Genomic DNA, 19,574 nt, shown 5'->3' on the forward strand with positions numbered 1-19,574 from the left:
TTTATGACTGTCCAAGTAAGTCATAACAGTTAGCCAGAAGCAGCTAAAGTGAATTTAATATTGACACCTGTATTAGTTTTCTACTTTCTTTCATAAAAAAGGCCAATGGTTGTCACTTTCCTATTATTTAAGCCGTATTTTGAGGAGGCTGAAGGCCTGAAAATAGCTGCATCTAAATGAGAAATGATGAAAACAGTGATTGCTTTTTTTAAAAGTGTCTAGTTATAGTAATGCATTTTTATTTAAAGGCGCCTTTCAAAGCACTCAAGGACACCTTACAAGGCACATAAAACATGACAACAGTACATCAAACAATAAAAATCAGGTAACGTTTAGTGCAAAGATAAGGAACTAAATATGAATGTGACTATAAAATGCATCAGTACAACAGATAAACAAGAAAGTGATTGCATAGTTAGTAGTTAGTTACTTTGTAAAACAAGGATTAACGTTCAAAACATATGAATACAATGCAATGCTATGGATTAAACTACTCACCAGTAAGAAATGTAAGGTGATTAAAACATTAAAGCATCGATACTAATAATACAGCATTAGAATAAGTACAATAATATACTTTTATAAAAGGAGTATTCGTGCATAATGACTACTTTTCACACCTATGTGCATTTTATTGTAGCTTATTGTAGTTTTACGTAAGTACTTTTTTTGTTTTTTTAATTCTTCCGACGTCATTGCATTGTGGGATTTGTATTTTATAATTTAACTTAAATAAACGATCCGAATACTTCTCACATGACTGTCAACTTGTATGCATGACATCACAAATACCTGTTAATAACAACCTATTAACCGTCATTTACAGATTTAGCTGGTCCCTTAATCCATTATAGAAGAACCTGTTTTGTTTTGTTTTTTAATAAGGTGTTTACCGAGAGAGAGAGAAGTTGTCAGGAAAGATTAGTTTAGAGAGTCAGCGACGTTCCCAGCTGTTAGGACTTGCCTCATTATGCAATACAGCTGCTGACTCCATCCTCATTCTAAGAAGCGATTTATCTGAATGGGAAAAAAAGGGGTCATTCTTATGTTGATGGTGTATTTCTCCTCAGGATATATTAGCGTTAAAGGTGCGGGACATCAACCAACCCATTAGTCAGGACTCAGCTCTACATTTTTAACATGGTAAACTACTCAAAACTACACATCAAATTTAAAATATATCACAATTTGATAGTTTATGTGAAAGTTAATCATGCATTACGTTGGATAAATATATCAACATTGCATTCCTTGTGTGCACGTTCGCCATATTAAGTCCTTATTGCTCCTGCAGATTTGTGCCTTGTTGTATAACTAGGTAATCTAACATCTAAGGTAGGGACTGATGTGAAGATGCGCTGTGTGAAAGGATGCAGTCTAAGTGGGTGCCAGATCAGTTATTATCATCAGTTATTCCCATAATGTCACATCAGGACAGATTATCTCTCAAGATTTGTTTATAGCTCCGTTTTATTTCACAGACGTCATTTGCATCCTCCCACTTCTCTAATAGACGTCCACGCTAGCACGCACACTTTGTGTGACTTTTTATTCTAGTCTGTTTGGGATGAATTGGCTTCAACTGTCCACTTTTTCTGTTTCTCCAAATGATTGTTTTCCTTGTTTCCACATTAACAAACCCCCACTCTGTCAAGAATAAATAAATGAAGAACATACTGCCTGGTCCAGTGTCAAACACAGGAAAGTGTCCCTCTATTAATCCTCTTTGTTCTTGAGCTCTATTGTACGTGAAGTTATAGGTCCATCCTGTCATGTATGTTTCACACGTGTCCGTTCTTTTCCAGCATTGAAAGAAAAATAGTGACGAGACACTTTGAAGTATTTCAGGTCAGAGCAGAGAGAGGAAGACGAGGAAAGAATGCAAAATAATAAATGACGCCATGTGAAATGAGCGAGATAAGGCGAGAACTGGACAGTTTATCACATTTTTGGGTCCCTTTTTTTCATAATTGTTAGAATCACTTCAATCGGTTATGATAATATTTTACTCATTTGATTTATTGCTGAGATCTGGAGACATGGAGATGAAGTCTGACAAGGCGGAAACCACAAGCAGTCGGACGATTAATCATGTTGTAAACAAACAAAATGTTTCAAATACACTTTATTGGGAAGTAAAACTGAAAGTGAGCGCACCCAATTATCAGTAATAATCTCTTTGTGCACACGCAAATTAAGCTTTTAACACAGGTTCAAGCACAGAGGCAATTATTACATAATCGCTCTGTTCCTCCACCTCTCAGTTATTATCCAATGATTCGTCTTGGTATTGTTTCTTATCATCCAATTATAATTTTATCGCAAGCTGCAGCCATCCCACCAGAGACAAGGCCCTGTGTCTGCTTAGTTTGCTGCTATTTATAAGGCTTTATTCTTATAAATCCATCTAATCGACAAGGCGAGGCCCGTTTAAAAATAAAGCTTTGGCATTTTTCTTTTACTTTTAACTGTCCGTGACTGTTGATTGGACTACGGTAAGTACAGTACGTCAAATTTGAATCAGTAAAGATGATCTGTAAACTGTATTGAATGTTTAAAATGGACAAAATGTGCTATTCATCTTTAATTTCTCTTTCAAAGAAGTGTGGCTAACATTGGAGCTTATTTACAACCTGTATGATAATATGACTGTTTCTTGTCTCATCTGGTGAAGCAGTTTATTCATGTTCTCTGATTTCTGTTGTTATTATAACTGATACAAATAAAGGCCAAAACTACCAGTATCAGACCCAAGTTGTAACAAACTAGAATAATCCTTTTTTATGCCAGATCTCCTATTAATAGATTACTTATGTGGAGCGTTTAACTGGAAATCTGCTGATTTCTTCCCATCACTATAAATATGAAGACACATAAATGACAACTTGAGTCAAGTCTAAACACCATAATCCCATTAAGTAATTATTTTTTGATCACACAAGTGATGATTGACATGAACTCGGATGCTTGAGCGCCAGATTGCACATGTGAAAACACACACAAGGCCACATGCAAACTGCAGATTGCTCCAGGCTTCGGGTCCGGATTTCTGACAGGTTGTGGGAGGATCAAAGTTCAGATTTTGAATGCACTGTAAAGGAAAACAACAGAGGAGAGGAGAGAGGGAGTCAGGGAAGAGCAGATAGAGAGACAAAGCATTGATAAAGCCCATCAGGATTTATATTAGCAGGAAAAGGGGGGATGATTTACAGAGCGGCGTGGGCGAAGAGGCGACCAGAGGAGAGGCGAGACAGATGAAAATAAGAGATTATCCGTGTAATAGAGGAAACAGTTTGTGCTGCATCAAGCCTTATTTGTCAGGTAGAAAACCGAGGTCCTCCCCCCCCCCCCACCACCACCACCACCACCCCCACACCCCCCTCCTTCTTCTTGGCGAGGGAAGCAGGATGTCTTTCATCCAGTTCAGCTGAGGGATCAAAGCTAAAAGGCTACTCGGCTGAAACTGACCTCAATTTGCACTGCTGCTCACTCCGCACCTCTCCAACATACACAATCCTATAGTTCTCCTTATATCCCCCCCACCCACCCAAAAAACACCACCACCACCACCACCACCACCACCTCCCGCCAAACTACATATGCCGTTTCCCTTCCTGTATGCCACACTACCTCATCCACTTAATACGGGAAATCTCTCACCACCTCGGAGCCATTAATAGTACAATTTACAGCCTCCGTATTAACATATACATATAAGATACTGTAAATCACTTAATATCAGATGGTACAGATGATCAGATATGTGCAGGGGCCGGGCTAACGCAGACTTTGTGTTTGTGTTGGTTAAGTAACCTGTTCACAATAGCGTTACCCTGCTCTGTACTTCAAAGAGCAGCCTGTGTTTAGCTTCCTCTCTGTGTCTTCTTTCTCCCTGTTTTCACTACAAACAGCCTCTTTGCTTCAACTCCCCACCCACATGCACGCTGTAATGTATACACGTACTGTATTTGTGTACACATATGCACGTAATTTTCAACCGTATACATTTATAAACACCCCCCTCACCCCCCACCCCTCCCAAAAAAATAAGTCAGAAATCCTATTTTGTTCATTTTTAAAGGCATGTGAATAATTGATCACACCTGCAGTGCACTGTATACTCTTCTGTGGTTTGGATTTTAAAGTCTCCACATGTGTAGGTCAAGTTATTTATGTGTGATATTAATCTCTCCATATGAGCTTTTTTTTCCCCAACATCATTTATTATATTTATAGCCAGAACAAAGCCACAAAAGTCTCACATTTTTATATTTAAGTACATGAATTTACCAGCTACTCGGGTGTATCTCCTGCATTACATCACATGTGTGTAATCTCATTGTAATCTATTAAGCATACAATGAACAAAAACAGCTGTCCTGAAATAAATACTTCCTCTTTGAAGATTGTAATATAGAGATTTTGTTTTGTTCAGAGCTGTGTTGGAGGTGATTTTTTTTTTACTGTTTCCGAAGCACGGAGAATTGGATATTACATAATGACAGCTGGTAATGTATGCATGGTCCAATTTCTTTATCTTATATGCTTCTTCTTTGATTTGATAGTTTCTGATTTAAATAAAAATATGCTGATTTTAGACTATTTTATTAAGGAAAAGCTCTTAACTTTTAACATTTGAGAACTTGAGCTTCTTTGTTGAATTAAATAAAACGTTGTATTAAAAAATATGTCTGTATTTTTACAACATAAGGAAGCAATAAGAGTAACATTTTGGTATAGAGCCATATCTGCAGTAATATTCAAATACTGAATTATTTCTAACTATATTAATACAATACATTTATATGGGAAGTGTTTGTTAATACCTTGCATAATATTATGTGTACATGTTCCTGTTATTTTGTCCAACCCCTCCAAATAAAACCCAGAGCACAGAGGCCAAGTTTATAAATGCCATTCTTGGGCGCCCCCTTCTGGGCTGAAGCCATATAGTTTCTTTTTGTGGAAATTAAACTCTAAAAGACTAAAAGAGAGAAAATCCTGAGGAGACAGTGAGGCTGCCGGCCAAGGCCTGAATCCTTACTGTCACTGATTTCACAAAGGAAATGAAGACATATTATTAAATCATACTTCTGTGATCCAATATGTTGCACGTTAAGTCCAGTTAATATTCACTGAGGCCAATCGAGTTCCTCTTGAGTGTGTTAAATCCTTACAGGCGGATACATGGAATAGAAATCTCATGTGTAGCATTAGGGGGGCTCATTCAAGTTAAGACCCTCTCTTCCTTTCACACAGTGAGAAAGTCAGATTGAATTTTACTTTCAGTGTGTGTCATGTGGTGTGTTTTTCAATCTGTGACATCTCCTTTAATTCCTTAATTTCTTTAATACTTTTAAATAAGCCTGCTTGTTTTTCCAATTACAGTGTGATATTACTTCTGTATTCACTGCTTTGTGCTTAATGATATTTTATTCAAATTCTACATATTTCTTTCTGAAGTCAGCTTTTAAATTTAACATTCACCTCAAACAAAATGTGTTTTTATCATAAGGAAAATACAGTAATTTGCTTGCATATAGGTTTTAAACCAAAAGAATAAAACAATATAATAATAAACACACTCAGTTGCTCAGTTAATAGCTATAGAATAAAAAGTCACTCATCTTTTCCTGTAATAAAATCCTAATTTCAGTGTAATAAACTATAAAGGAAATGTCTCAAAATGTGACTACACCATTAAAAAAATTAAAAAAAGAATCTCAACATCTGATCAATGACGACAGAAAACAGAGTCTGAGCGTATAACATTAGCCGGGTGAGCGTGTGATTTTATTATGCTCTCTTCTTGATTGCGATTGGCAGGGGCCCATCATTGCACAAATAACCTGCAGCTGTAACCATGTCCACCTGTTTATAAACACAAACAGTTATGAACGCACACTCTGACCTGTCACTTCTCATCATAGACGGAGAGAGCGCACTGCAGCATGCACCGGTGGCTTCAGCTGTGCATGAAGGCTGTTTCCTCTCACAGTCACATGCAAAGAAGGATGAACATGCAACAATAAAATATGAGCTTGAAATTCAGCAGGATTGCATAAACAACCTCTTAGAAGATAGTATGTGTTAGTAGTAGGGGCGGAGGGGTGGAAGGGGGTCACCCTGGCTCTACTTCACATTTTCGTCACCCTTGTGGTTTTTTTAATTTCACTTTCTAGACTTTTTCCCAGAGAGTGTTTCTCCACAGTGCTCAGGGCTGATCCGGACTGCGCCTCCTGAGACACAGTAGCCTGTTGTCTGGCCTGGGGGGCCGAGGGAGTGGTGTTATGAGAGGGCATAGAACATGTTATGTTAACCTGGGTGGTAAAAAGCCTGAACATATTTGGGAAAATGCCCCTTTATACCCTTTCACATCCACCCTTTTTTCCCCCTAGATTCTTCAGAACTGCTGTAGTTCCCCATCTTGTCAAAACACTCTCATGAGTCAGTTCACCGAAATTACCGAAGAAATATAATCTCTCACTTCTTGTGGAATTTAGCCATGCAGATAGTTCTGGTTTTACTTGACAAGGTTTTAAGTGAACTCGCCTTTGAGATTTTTTTTTTTTTTTTTTTTTGAACATACACAACGAGTGACCATCGTGTTTGTTTGTTTCAAAACTACAAAAAGAAGAAGTGTCTCTGGAGAGTTTTAACGATCAAACAATGCATGCTGGGAAGTCTGCTGCTGTGATCGTGATTCTTTAGAGACTTAATTTAATGAGTTGAGTGAACTCTTCTTTTCAAGTCAAAAGACGTCAAAATCAGAAGAACTCATGCTGAAATTATTTGTTTGTTTACATTTTATACATATTTAAGGTCAAGGTTAATGTCTATTTTTTTTTAAATTATGATTATATATAAATGTAATTTCCTCCAGACAATCTAATCCATCCACAATATCTCACCAATGCTTGCATATTAAGGTATATAAAGCTACAGGTATGCAGTAGTTCCTTTTTTTCTTCTTTTTTTTTAAAATATTTTGGCTGCATTAATTTTTTGTGGCCTATTATGTCATCACAACAAGCTGCAAACACAACACTGACTTATTATCATCTTATAAAGTTTATATAGTGATGGTATCAGTGGCTTATTTATGTATCGTGCAGACACAGAGCAACAACATCATTCATTTGGAGTCATGTTCGTGCCATCTGGTGAATTTAAGTCCAATAGTCGCTCTCCTTTTTTAGCTCTGTTTTGGTGTCCACAAACTCCTGAGGGGAAATATCTGGTTCTTGGGCTATTAAATGGTCCATTATGTTCACCAGCTACTCGCTAATTGTATCTGCTTGCTGTTTGGTGCTGTGCAAGCCGTGCACAGTCAGTTTATCAGAGCTGCCTGCCTTCAGCTGCTGGAAACAAGGCTGATGAGTCCATTGAGACTGGATAAAGACAGTAAGGTTGCAGACTGTAAAGCTAAAACAACGAGTTAAAAGACGTTAAAACGCTCTGTGAGACTAATGGAAATAACTGGGTGATAATTGAAACCTGTTGAAGCCACAAACAGGTTGTTAAAGCTCCTCAGATTGCCAGAGACTATACCGCAGACATATCCCTGGTGTCCTGAGAGGTAGCTGCAGCTTTGGTCCACAGAGCTTGCTGTAAACTGTTTTGATTGTAAATATTTCCGGCTAAAGAAATAGTCCCTGTGTTGAAATCTGTTGACAGGGCGTTTGTGGATTATCCAGGGCAACACTATTTCTAAATGTCATTTTAATGCTCTGAGCACCACAAACTAAATTTAAATGTCCACTATTGTGTTTATGTGGAGGCAGAAATCTCAAAGACAAATATCATAGTTCAAACTTTCTTTTGTAATTTGGTTGAAGCAACACTTTGAGGTCACGGAGAGATACCATCGAATGTGTATTTTTCCACACCTTGTTGTAACGCTATTCCTGTACTCCCACCTTCATCTCTTCATCCATCTATTGGTCGTGTTATCCTCCCACTGCATCAAGCAATGTGTCAGCACTCAGACTGAAAAGGCTCTCTGTTCCCCTTAACTCTCCCTACGTCCATTGTGTTTGCCTGGATGCTTTTCCAAGCTAAGCCTGGCACAGGCCTGGATTTCCGGAGCCCAAAATGTGAGCCCAGGGAACTGGAATCCTCCGGGAAAGCGTAGCAGCGGGAGATGGAGCGCCACTCACAAGCAAAACAAACCCAAATATCAGGGGTTTATTTAAAATCTCAACGTCTTATATTAACAGCAGTGCTACAGGCTAGTGATTAGCCAGACATAGGTCATGGGTTCCTAAACCTCTCTTAATTTTCTTTGGAAACTATATTTTCTGTGTTTATAAGATGCAAAACACAGACAGAGGTTGGAATCATGCAGAGACATTAAAAACATATCACTGCTCATTTAACAGTTGTAGGGAGCTGCAGCTATGACGTAGGTGTGCTAAATACTCTTCTACTACTATAGCAGTGTTTCATTTGTACAGTCCAGTTAGATATTAGACACATATTATGCTATCTGACATGCTTTACAAAGAGCTGAGACCTGCCCAGGTTATTGTAATGTCAACACTGAGCATATGATCTCACTGCAACGATCTTTGACATTGAGGGATTCATACTTGTTTGATGTCTTACAGTTGAAATGCCCTGCGCAGGAAGGAAGTGCTCACCCACTGGTCGCCTGTTCCATCTTCAGGAGCTCTATGGGAGGGAGGGAGGATTTCAGTGCAATATTTACAGTGACCTTTTCCTCTCACTGGCCAGGGGCCCATGGGAAAAAACTGGAGAAGACAAACAATGAACAATAGGGTTCAGGGATGAGCAATGGTGCCAGCGCAGCATGTGCCATTACGGGATGTATATTAGAGAGGGCTAGGGGGTCAAAGTAAGGATCAAGGCACCATCAGTGTCCCTTTAGGACCTGGGACACCTGCTCAGAAAGCTTGTTCTATTTAAAAACACGACATGCAATGACGTTAGCATCTCCAAGAGAGAATATTGTAAGGTATATGTGTTTATATTTGGTGTAAAATTTTGGGAAATATGCTTATTTTTCTTTTTTTGCCAAGAGTCAGACGCCAAGATCAATAACACTCTCATATTTTTCCATTAAATAGCATTAGTTAGCATAAAAACTGAGACAAAACGGGGTTCCTATGAATTCAGGTCAGTTAGCGAGCTTAAGAAGCGCTGGTAGGCCGACTTTATACCAAGGTAAGCCGTCATTCTCCTGATTCTGCCTTCATTTATTCATTTATTCATTCATTCATTTAAAGGACAGGTGTAACAGTAATATTAATATTCTCATCCTCTTGAAATAAAGTGAATAAGCTCATTTCTTGAAGCATAAAAACTTTTCCTGTAACAGAAAAATGAATCTGTGTAAGTACTTCTTGCTGTTTTGTACTTTAGAATATCACTACTGACACTGGTGGGTAAATATTGATAAATATTGAAATACTTTCCCATACTTTACATGATAATATCTCTTTACATGACACTTATAAATCCATCAACTCAGCCACCGATTTGTAGAGTCACTAGTCGTTATGTGTGATATGCCACTGTTGTCATTCATTGGCAAAGGCTGCACCACTGAGAATAAGATCAAAATCTTCCAGCGTCATTGCTGTAAGTAGATGTTTATGTAGTCAAACAGCCCCTGTGTTGCATCAGCATCTGTGCAAACTCCCAAGTCACAGTTTGATCCCTTAATTATCAGATTACGTCGGCTAATTGGACAATATGGCTTCCCCGGGGATTGGGCCTTGCCTTATCATAGGAATTCTTTCTGCCCTGCACAATTTGGTGAGATAAATGTAATGGTATCAGTGGTTGAGTGTGTGCTTGGGTGGTCTCTGTTGCATTTCTAATGATGCTGCGCCTTTCCCAGAACAAGTGGAAATGCCTCAGTGATGCACCGTGAAAAGAGAGATGAGGAAAGAAGCAAAGCTCCCACTGGGCTTCAGAAATCTCACTCAAAAGGACATTCGGCGCTTCAGAGGGAGCATGAATCCAATAATATTGTTATTGCTGCATTTAGTCTTTAGTCAATCAAGCATTTAAAAAATGACGATACATGGGTTAAACTGCGGTTTTTCTACCATCAGATATCTCAAATAACTTCCTCTTCAAGACATAGATGCAGAACCAACAACCCAGCAAGCTAAATGATGTGCTCAAAGGGAAATTCAAAAAGATTCAACAAGCTCATCAATCAGCCTGTTCAGATACTTAGTAGGCCATGAAATGTACCATTTGCAGGGGTACAAGTTTGGAAAAATATTCAGGGCATTTAGCAAAAGTACAAATACCACAAATTGGAATATTAACATTGATGCATAACTGTGTAAGGAGCATTTTCATTTTGTCAGGAGCAAATCTACTTTACACACCTGAGTCTAATCTAGAGCAATACATCATATTGTATGTTTACAGTGAAAAATATCAGCAAAGCTATTAACTTTAGTTGTCAAATAAGTGTAGTAAGGTAAAATGTACAATATTTTCCTCTGAAGTGTGGTGGAATCAGAGTAATTACCATTACCAAGCCCTTTAACAAGCTTCAGCTACTTGATAACGAGTTAATTATTAGAATCAGGTGTGTTAAAGTAGGGAGATACCTAAAACATGCAGGGCAGTAGCTCTGCAGGAGCAGGGTTGGAGACCACTGGTGTAGGATGAACTAAGGAACTTTTCTAGTCCTACCTCCCTACCCCCCTTTATCTTTATTATTTTTATTATTATCACAATTATCCCCAACATTTACCACATCAGCATGAATAAAAAAAAAAGTATTTTATTATTTTATTTTATTTTATTTTATTTTATTATTTTATTTATTTTATTTTATGTTATGTTATGTTGTTATTTTATTTATTTATTTCATTTTATTTTATGGTATGTTATGTTGTTATTTCATGTTATGTTATGCCAATTTATTTAATATTATATTATATTATATTATATTATATTATATTATATTATATTATATTATATTATATTATATTATATTATATTATATTATATTATATTATATTATATTATATTATATTATATAGTATTCCACTTCACTTCTCTTTTATTTTATTTTGAAGGCTGTGTCTGAGAAAAGGATATCCGGTCGTAGTCAGCTGATACAGGAAACACTCGAGCAGGTCCAGCCGTTGCAAACTGTAAGTTTTCCTTTTTCTAATTGACATTTCTCTCTTAAAACATTTGAGTTCAATGTTAAAGTAACTACGGCCCAGCAGGTTGTAATATAATCCGTCTGTAAAGTCACAGCGACCGCAGACAACATCCTCCTGTAACCCTTCCGGCCAGCTAAGCTAAAGCTATCCTAGCTGTCAAATATGTCAACAAAGCAGAGATTCCTGTTGCTAAAATCACCATTTAGTTGTTAATTAAGCTGTTTTAGACGTCTATAATGTTAGACTGTAACATAAGCAGCTGACAGTCTTTATTTTTTACCATCCTAACAGGAATAATATCACCTAACTGCATTAATTTATCCGATTATTCAGCTGTTAAATGGGGTGTTGCTGCTCATCTTTTGCCACATCAAAGCTGAATTTAATACATATATTTAAAATAAAGTGTTTATACCCTCTGCTATTGCTAATTCTGCGTTATACATTCAAAGGCCTCTTTAATAGTAATAATAATACAACAGCTCTGTTATAAATCCTACCTTTATGAAGCTTATACAGTTTCAGGTTTTGTTAAAAGTAATAATGTTAGTTTATGTTTATTACTGAGGTCGTACTGAGTGGTGGTATTAGTGTACTGGGGTGCATTATAGGATATTGACGGCTGTTCCTAATATGTAAATGTTAATTGAGTAGACAAAATATTAGGGAGACCATTCAATATAATGCACCCTAATGCACCACTATGACCCACTATTACCTCAATAATAAATAATAAAAAGTAAAATGATCACCTTGTTTTCAATCTCAACAAAAACTGAAACTGTATAAACTTAATAAATGAACTTTGAGTGTATACAGATGAAAAATTAATGCCATTAAGTTGCTGCAATGTTGTGAATGATTGAAATGACACAATGATGTTATTATTGATGTATGAAGGGCTAATATCATGGTCTGTGTAGTGTTCTTTACCATTTAAAATTGAGAGAAATTAGAGTTTTATCTCGCTTGTTTTGACATCAAATCAAGCAGCATCTATGTTTTTTTTTAATACTTTCACTCTATTAACTTCCTGTATTTCTCCCTCTGTCTATCTTTTTCTTCCTCTTTATGACTATAATTCTTTGTTTATCAGTTCTAGTAAACTGTTATTACTCTGCTGTGTGTGTATATGTGTGTAGAAGTAGTAGCAGCAACTAACTTTTTATTTATCTCAATAGAGCAGCATTTGGCACAGATTTTTTATTCATACATTTAATGTTGTATTAAAGAGTCAGTTTTCCAACCTAAGTACAAAACATCTGCAACAATTAGGGCTGGGTATCGTTTAAAAAATAATGATACCAGTACCAATCCAAGTACCCTTAAAGTGTTCAGTACTTCATTTGATAACAATCATGTGAATAGAAGCATTAAATTGCATGAAACACCACCACTCCCCCACATCTAAAAGATTTGATTTAATCATATCCGGCGCTATCTCAAATTCACCACGACTTCACCACCGCAGACGGGTTGTAGCTGCTGTGGCAGTGGGCCAATCACATGTGGCATTAAATCGAGGAACGCTTGTGTTGATTGGCTGTTAGCACGTCCATACAAATAGTCATATTTTCTAGCTCTGCGTGCAAAAAGGATCAATTGCAGGTATTGTTTGGCAGGAGATGTTTTGATACTACTTAATCAATACTATAAAAAGTGTGTCTTGTGGCGTACATCGCAGATAATTGAGATTTTATGTGTTGGGGTGAATTTTGTTAATGTTGTTTATGCATCAAAAATGATTTATGACATATGACTTATTGTTAAAAAAGATAAAAAAGAGATAAACCTCCCAGTCTCCTACGATAATGCATTTACATCACATTGACCACTTTTGCCTGGAACTACTTTCCCCCAAAAAAGTAGTTCCAATGAAAAAACTGCAGACATTTTCATGCAGGTGTACCAAATCAAAATGAGCCTCCGTCCCACCCTCCAAAACTCTGGTGGTCCATACAATTCTTACACCAACCTGAAACACATACAACAGTCTTGATAGTTATACCTTGAAACAGTTGATTAAAGAGTATTATATGCATGAGAGAGCCTACACATGTAACTCATTGCCCCGGAGTTTGCATGACTTCTCTCCCAGTATCTAGAAATACTCCCAATAAATGCACCTCCAATAAAAATAGATTGAGTAATTGCCTTTTGAAACAGACATATTGATTGCCTATTCTAACTGCCTGTGAAAACAAAGAAAATGTAGACAACCTGTCAATGATTGGAAGACAAGTGTGGTGAGAATAAACATCACAATACTTAAACATGAGGTTTTAATAGTAGTTAATGAACCCTGCAAAACTCCCTCCACTTGATTGGTTGATTTTGGCTCACAGCACCCTAAAAGCACAACATCTGAACTTATCAGTACTTTATTGATTGTAAGTGACTAATTTTTCCTTTAAAAAAAAAAAAAAAAAAACGTACAGTACCATGCTGTGGTTTACATTTAATGTCTAATCAGTGCATTTGGTTGATTTAGTCAGACAAAGATAGACGATGATTTGCACTGAATCAAGCTCTTTATTGGCTTTTTTAAAAGGCAGTATATATATATATATGTGTTAAGGTGTGAATGATGTGCTCTCATAAAGATGTTTATGAGGTGTAGTAATTACAGTATGAGAAACTGAGACATTTCTATAGTTTTTAGATTAAGTTCTGGTATTTTAACCCTCACATATTGTTCATATTAGGGCATTACCAATGAAGACCATATTGATATATTGGCCGAGTTATATGTTATAATAAAGTTATATGTACAGAACCGAATATATACATAAACACACTTTTTTTTTGCAATGATCCCTCAAATGAGGTTATTAATCACTTGTGATAAAGATATGTAATGAATATTAATATATATTGCAGTTTAAACAATAAACTTTATTGTATAAAATGACAGTAATAACACAGCTCATTTTAATTAGCTATGAATTAAAAACAGAGAACAAAAAAAAACATACAGTTGAATTAAGAAAAAGGATCAAATAAACATAAAATGCTGCCTGTATAATTTCACATTTGTTTTTAAAACTATCGGCACATATCATACCAACGCCAATATCAGCTGATATAGTATTTGCTGTCCGATATATGACTCATAATTAGTCTCTACACCAATTCACATTCATATATTCCCCCATCAGTCATCAATAAATGTTTGATTAATCATTCTGTTTGATTAATCTTGTGGAAAAAATACATTCACAATCATCCAGGAGAACATTTAATTACAATATAATGAATACAACATGTTTGAATGCTGATTTTTGAATTTTTTTTTATAAACACATGTCAAATGTATCTATACAAAAATATGTATGTTGTTCATATTCTGACTCGTAATTAGTCTCTGAACCGATTCACATTCATGAATTCCACCATCAATCATTAATAAATGTTGGATTGATCCTTAATGAAAAGCTGTCAGAGAGCAGACAGAGTGTATTATATTTATCTATGGACAAAAAAAAGACATTCACAATCACTATTTTATGGTCCAGGTTAATATTTCAATTTTATTTTAAGAAATGCAGGTCAAATTTGTACATTTGCATATATAAAAATGTGTATCAGCTGCACAAAAAAATTTAAAAAGGGCATTTTATTTCCCTTTTTTGTATACTGTGGGTCACATTAGGAAAGATCTGGCTAAAATAAATGTGTATATGGTGTTTTTACAGCTCTTAAATGTAAAAATGGGTCAGATTGAACCCTGAACAGTATGTAAGGGTTGAGCTGACATTAAAGATGATTTCACTTAATTGCAGCATCCGTGAAGCTTCATGAGGAAGTTGAGGGTTTTTCTTCTCCTCCTCCTCCTCTGCTGTATTTTGAAATATGTAACCGTCCTCTTGAGTGCTGGTTAAGTCTAAATATGTGCGAGGGTTTTTTGGAAGGACTCCAGCAGCCTCTGTAGAGGAAAACCACAAAAGGAGAATAAACAGATTTCAGCTTCTTTTTTTTCCTTTTCTCCCCACTCTCTCTCTCTCTCTCTCTCTCTCTCTCTCTCTCTCTCTCCATCTTATCTTTGAAACCAGCTGATAACACGGTAGGATGAAATGACATGAGTGATTGCTTTATTTAAAGTATTTTTTTAATTAGCTGAAGAATTGCAACAATTTGATCTCTGACAAGGAGAAAGTGTCAGTCGGTGTCCTCCGTCTAACAAACAGCTGCTTTCACTGTCAGCTAATCTGTAGATTGGACTTAAATACTTAAATACTGACAAATCATAGCAACTAGTGTCCCAAAATACTTCTGAGCAACACACTGAACCACCACCCACCCTTCTGCTTTTCTTCTTATTACTCTGTACAACATTCAGCAGTAACAGCTCATCATCTATTTCCATTAGCTGCAGATATCGCTGTTTACAGGACGTTATAGTTCATAAGTTTGTATTCTCACATCGTTATCTTTCAATAATCAAGCACTTTATTGTCATTGTATCGCACAACGAAGTTACTTATGTGACAACGCCAGAGGTGCATTTAAAAAACCAATACAGGTAATAAATAAATGAATAGATTAGGGCTCTTGGAGCGAAGTTCGAATGCTGAAATTACTATTTAAATGTGTATTTTTGTATAAATGTGTTGGCTAACGTTAGCAAATCTCATCCTTCTCGTCTTGACCTCCCTGCATGATAAAATGTCTGAACAATACGTGACTCACATTCAGAGCGCTAACGTAACGTCACAACAGAAATGGCAGAAAGCGGAGCAGGTGTATCTACGGGAGATCACCGCTCCTGATTACTTACGAAGCGATGTGTGGAAGTGTTTCTGATTTCTATGAATAAACGGAAAAATAACAAATATTGAATATTTTAAATGCCGACGTACGAGTGAACCTATAAAACCAAATCTCGCTCATGTTGTTTGAAAGGTTACATTATCAATACCGTACACTGAGCATTTTTATCTATTTTTAGTTTATACAGTCGTGGCTTTCACTCAATTCATTGAAAGAGGAAACGATGAGGAGAGGAATGTGTTGAGATTAAAAATGCTCATTAAAAGTTAACGTTATTAATTTGTGCCTACGCTTAATTATTACTTAGCAGCTAGCTGAAATCTTTAGCCTGTTTCTTGGTAATGCTCACATGCCCTCTAGTGGACAGGAGGTGAAATAACCACATGTTGACGGTGGCGTTAGCAACACAAACCTGTAGAAGTACATCGTAAATATTAATAATAGACCAAATCTTAGCATTAAAAATTCAAATATAATTCGAATATTTAAAATAATAATGAATGACATTGAATGGAGTTATAGAGGAAGATTGACCGCCCTAAAATAAATACAGTATAAATAAAAGTTAGAAATTCACAACATTACTGTCATAGCTTATTGTCAGAGTTCAGAAGGTTTATGGCATCTTTATAGTTATAATTCTTAGTGTGGACGGCCCTAAATTGTTGCGACTCTATCTTTATAATTTAATGGACATGTGACCTATGTTGAATGTGAATTAAAGAACACCCAGACTTACATTATAGGTAGAATTTATAAGATTAAAATGAGTGTTTGGTGCTGAAAATGTCTGTTTGTATGAAGCATAAATTGATCTCGACTTCATTTGTTTTTAGAAACCTTCTCTCCTGAGTTACTGAGATCAACACTGCAGCAGTTATAAGCAGCAGTTGTACTTATATTTCAGTAGGGAGGACCAAAGGTTATGATATTACTTACTTAATAAACCTAAAGAGCTTCATGTTGTCGTCGTATATACATACACACTTCTCTCACCTCAGCCTCATTAAGTGCGGTGTTTTCAAACAGAACACAGTCTAAGCCGCTATAATCCCTTCTCTTGTGTACTTTTGGCAAATATTGTTCTAACATCATTTTCTTAAAGTGGGTCTTTTTCTGGGGGGGAAGGAGGGAAGGAAGGAGGGAAGGAGGGGAAACAGTACCTAAACCATATGTGTGTGTTTATTTAGCTGATTGATCCTACGTGAGAGCCAATGAGCGTAATTGATTGACAAGTCGATAGCTGCTCCGTCATCTGTCCACATCCACAGAGTCAGCAGCACCGGCTTGGCTGAAGGATGGTTGGGGCAGAGCTACACTGATCCATTTCCTGCCCCCGCCACCCCCCACCCCCCCCCCCCCCCCCCTCGCCTCCACACCCCTCCCTCTTCCTCCTCCTCCTCCTCCACCCTCCCCTCCCAAGGCTCTAATTGAAAAATTTGGGTGGCCCTGCTTGTTTGTTTTGGTGGAATGTGGTGGGTTTGTGTGTGTGTGTGTGTGTGTGTGTGTGTGTGTGTGTGTGTGTGTGTGTGTGTGTGTGTGTGTGTGTGTGTGTGTGTCTGTGTGTGTGTGTGTGTGTTTTTGAGGCTTTTCCTCAGTGCCGCTGCTTCGTCAGAGACCTCAGGGGTGAGTCGAGCGACGGGGGTCAGGTCCGAGCCTTGTTTTTTTGCGAAGCAGCACTTTTTCTCTCTCTCTCTCTTACTCTCTCTCTCTCTCTCACTCTCTCTCTCTCTCCCTCACCCGTCTGCAGTCCTGCCCCACCTGGTAGCCTGCCCCCCCCCTGCTGACAGGCTTTGCTGGGCCACTGGTTTTCACAGCGTGGCTTCTGTGACCCAGTCAGACCTGGACAGAAAGACGGGGGAGCTTTTTTTAGCTGGGGAAAAAAAAAAGGTGGAAGAGACAAACTAATGGAGACCAAGCGAGATTTGAGCTGGTTTTTCCTGATTTCAGCGGCTTGATTCTGAGGTTTTGCTGCTTTTTTCCCTGCAGTTTTTTTTTTATAGTAAACATATAAATATATAAATATATTTGGGTTTGGGACTTGATCTCAGACCTCACAGACACTTACAAACTTTTTTTCTGACATTTTGTAGACCAAACAATCAAGCAGCTAAGCCAGAAAATAATAATCAGATTAATCTACAGTGAAAATAATTGTTAGCTGGGGGTCTAGTAAGTTTCTCAGTTACTTCGTTGCCAGAACAGTAATCAACAACAATTTGGATAATCAATTAGTTCCTTTAATTTAGCATAACTTCATTTTATGATGTTGTAAGTTGAACACTTTTAGGTTTTGAACTGTTGGTTCAGAAAAACAAGAGATTTAAAAACTGTACCCATCTGCTCTTATGGCATGTGACACTTTTATTTTGAAAGTTTCAAACAATGAATTTAAAAGTCAAATTTTTATTATGAAACTTTAGAACAATGAATTAGCAAATCACACTTTTATTTTGAAAGTTTCAAACAATGAATTAAGAAGTTATACTTTTATTTTGAAACTTTAGAACAATGAATTAAGAAGTCCCACTTTTATATTGAAACTTTGAAACGTTCAAACAATTAATTTAGAAGTCCCACTTTTATTTTGAAACTTTGAAACGTTCAAACAATTAATTTAGAAGTCACACTTTAAATTTGAAACTTTAGAACAATGAATTTAGAAGTCATGCTCTTACTTTGAAACTTTCGAACAATGAATTTAGATGCACACTTTTATTTTAAAATGTTCAAGCAATGAATTAAGAAGTCACTTTTATTTTGAAACTTTTTAAACAATGAATTAAGAAGTCAAAGATTCAGAAAACTGATCTGCAACTATTTTGATACTCAGTTAAAAGCTATAAAGGCATTTTTCAATATGTTCTCAAGCTTCATTGATCTAGTTAATATTGATCGGTAGGTTGCAGCCCCAAAAAACACTTAAACACACAAAAATAAAATGAATAAATGAATAAATAATGAAAGCATTGTTGATATAAATCCTGCGGTTATGTGACTGGATGGTTCTCACGCTGCTGATGTGTCTTCATGTAAAGCTGCAGAGTTACAGCCTGACTCACCAAGGTTACAAAAATCTCTCCCGTTTTTTCGCCGTGTCATTTGGGCAGATCTGCCTGTCTCCAGTCTCTTAATCCCTCTGAAAACAATTTTCTGCATTTGTGGGGCCTATACTTCATATTTCTGTTTGTTATTCCAGGATTTTTTAATATGGGAAATTTAGGGGGGTGGGTTGGGTGGCGGGGGACTTTGGGACTTCGCTTCGTTAGGCCTAAAGCTGAAAAGCTGCTTGAGACCGACAAACAAACAAACTGGCAGCCCCTAAAGATAACAAACCCTGTGGGCAAGACGTGGTGATGGTAGGATAGTGAGCCAGAGGCGCACATCTGATCACTCTGTCCTCTTTTCTCTGTCACGAAATCACACTCTCACACAGGAGCTGCTGACTCATCTCGGAGGAACTCAAGCGACTGGCCGCTCTAACACAGAACCTGCTCAGTTCACGTTATGATCCAGCTATTAGAAATATGACCCAGTTAACACATATTAGGGTAATTTCTTTTAGGGAGGGGGGGGTGCTATCAGCTGCACTTCTTAAGAGGCATGTGGTTGGGGTGGGTGTGAGCGAACACTGAGGGGGGA

General features: G+C 37.1%; 1 protein-coding gene across 1 annotated transcript in view; it reads left to right on the forward strand.

The window, feature by feature from the left end:
• The first annotated feature begins 11,104 nt into the window (after window positions 1-11,104).
• The window catches only part of exoc2 (exocyst complex component 2), a 63,852-nt gene continuing 55,382 nt past the window's right edge, over window positions 11,105-19,574 (forward strand). The window contains exon 1 of the mRNA XM_062424507.1: window positions 11,105-11,147. The gene's annotated coding sequence lies outside the window, so the exon portion shown is untranslated. The remainder of the gene's footprint in view (window positions 11,148-19,574) is intronic.

The sequence above is a fragment of the Scomber scombrus genome, chromosome 8 (assembly GCF_963691925.1).
Source record: "Scomber scombrus chromosome 8, fScoSco1.1, whole genome shotgun sequence".
Taxonomy (NCBI): Eukaryota; Metazoa; Chordata; class Actinopteri; order Scombriformes; family Scombridae; genus Scomber; species Scomber scombrus.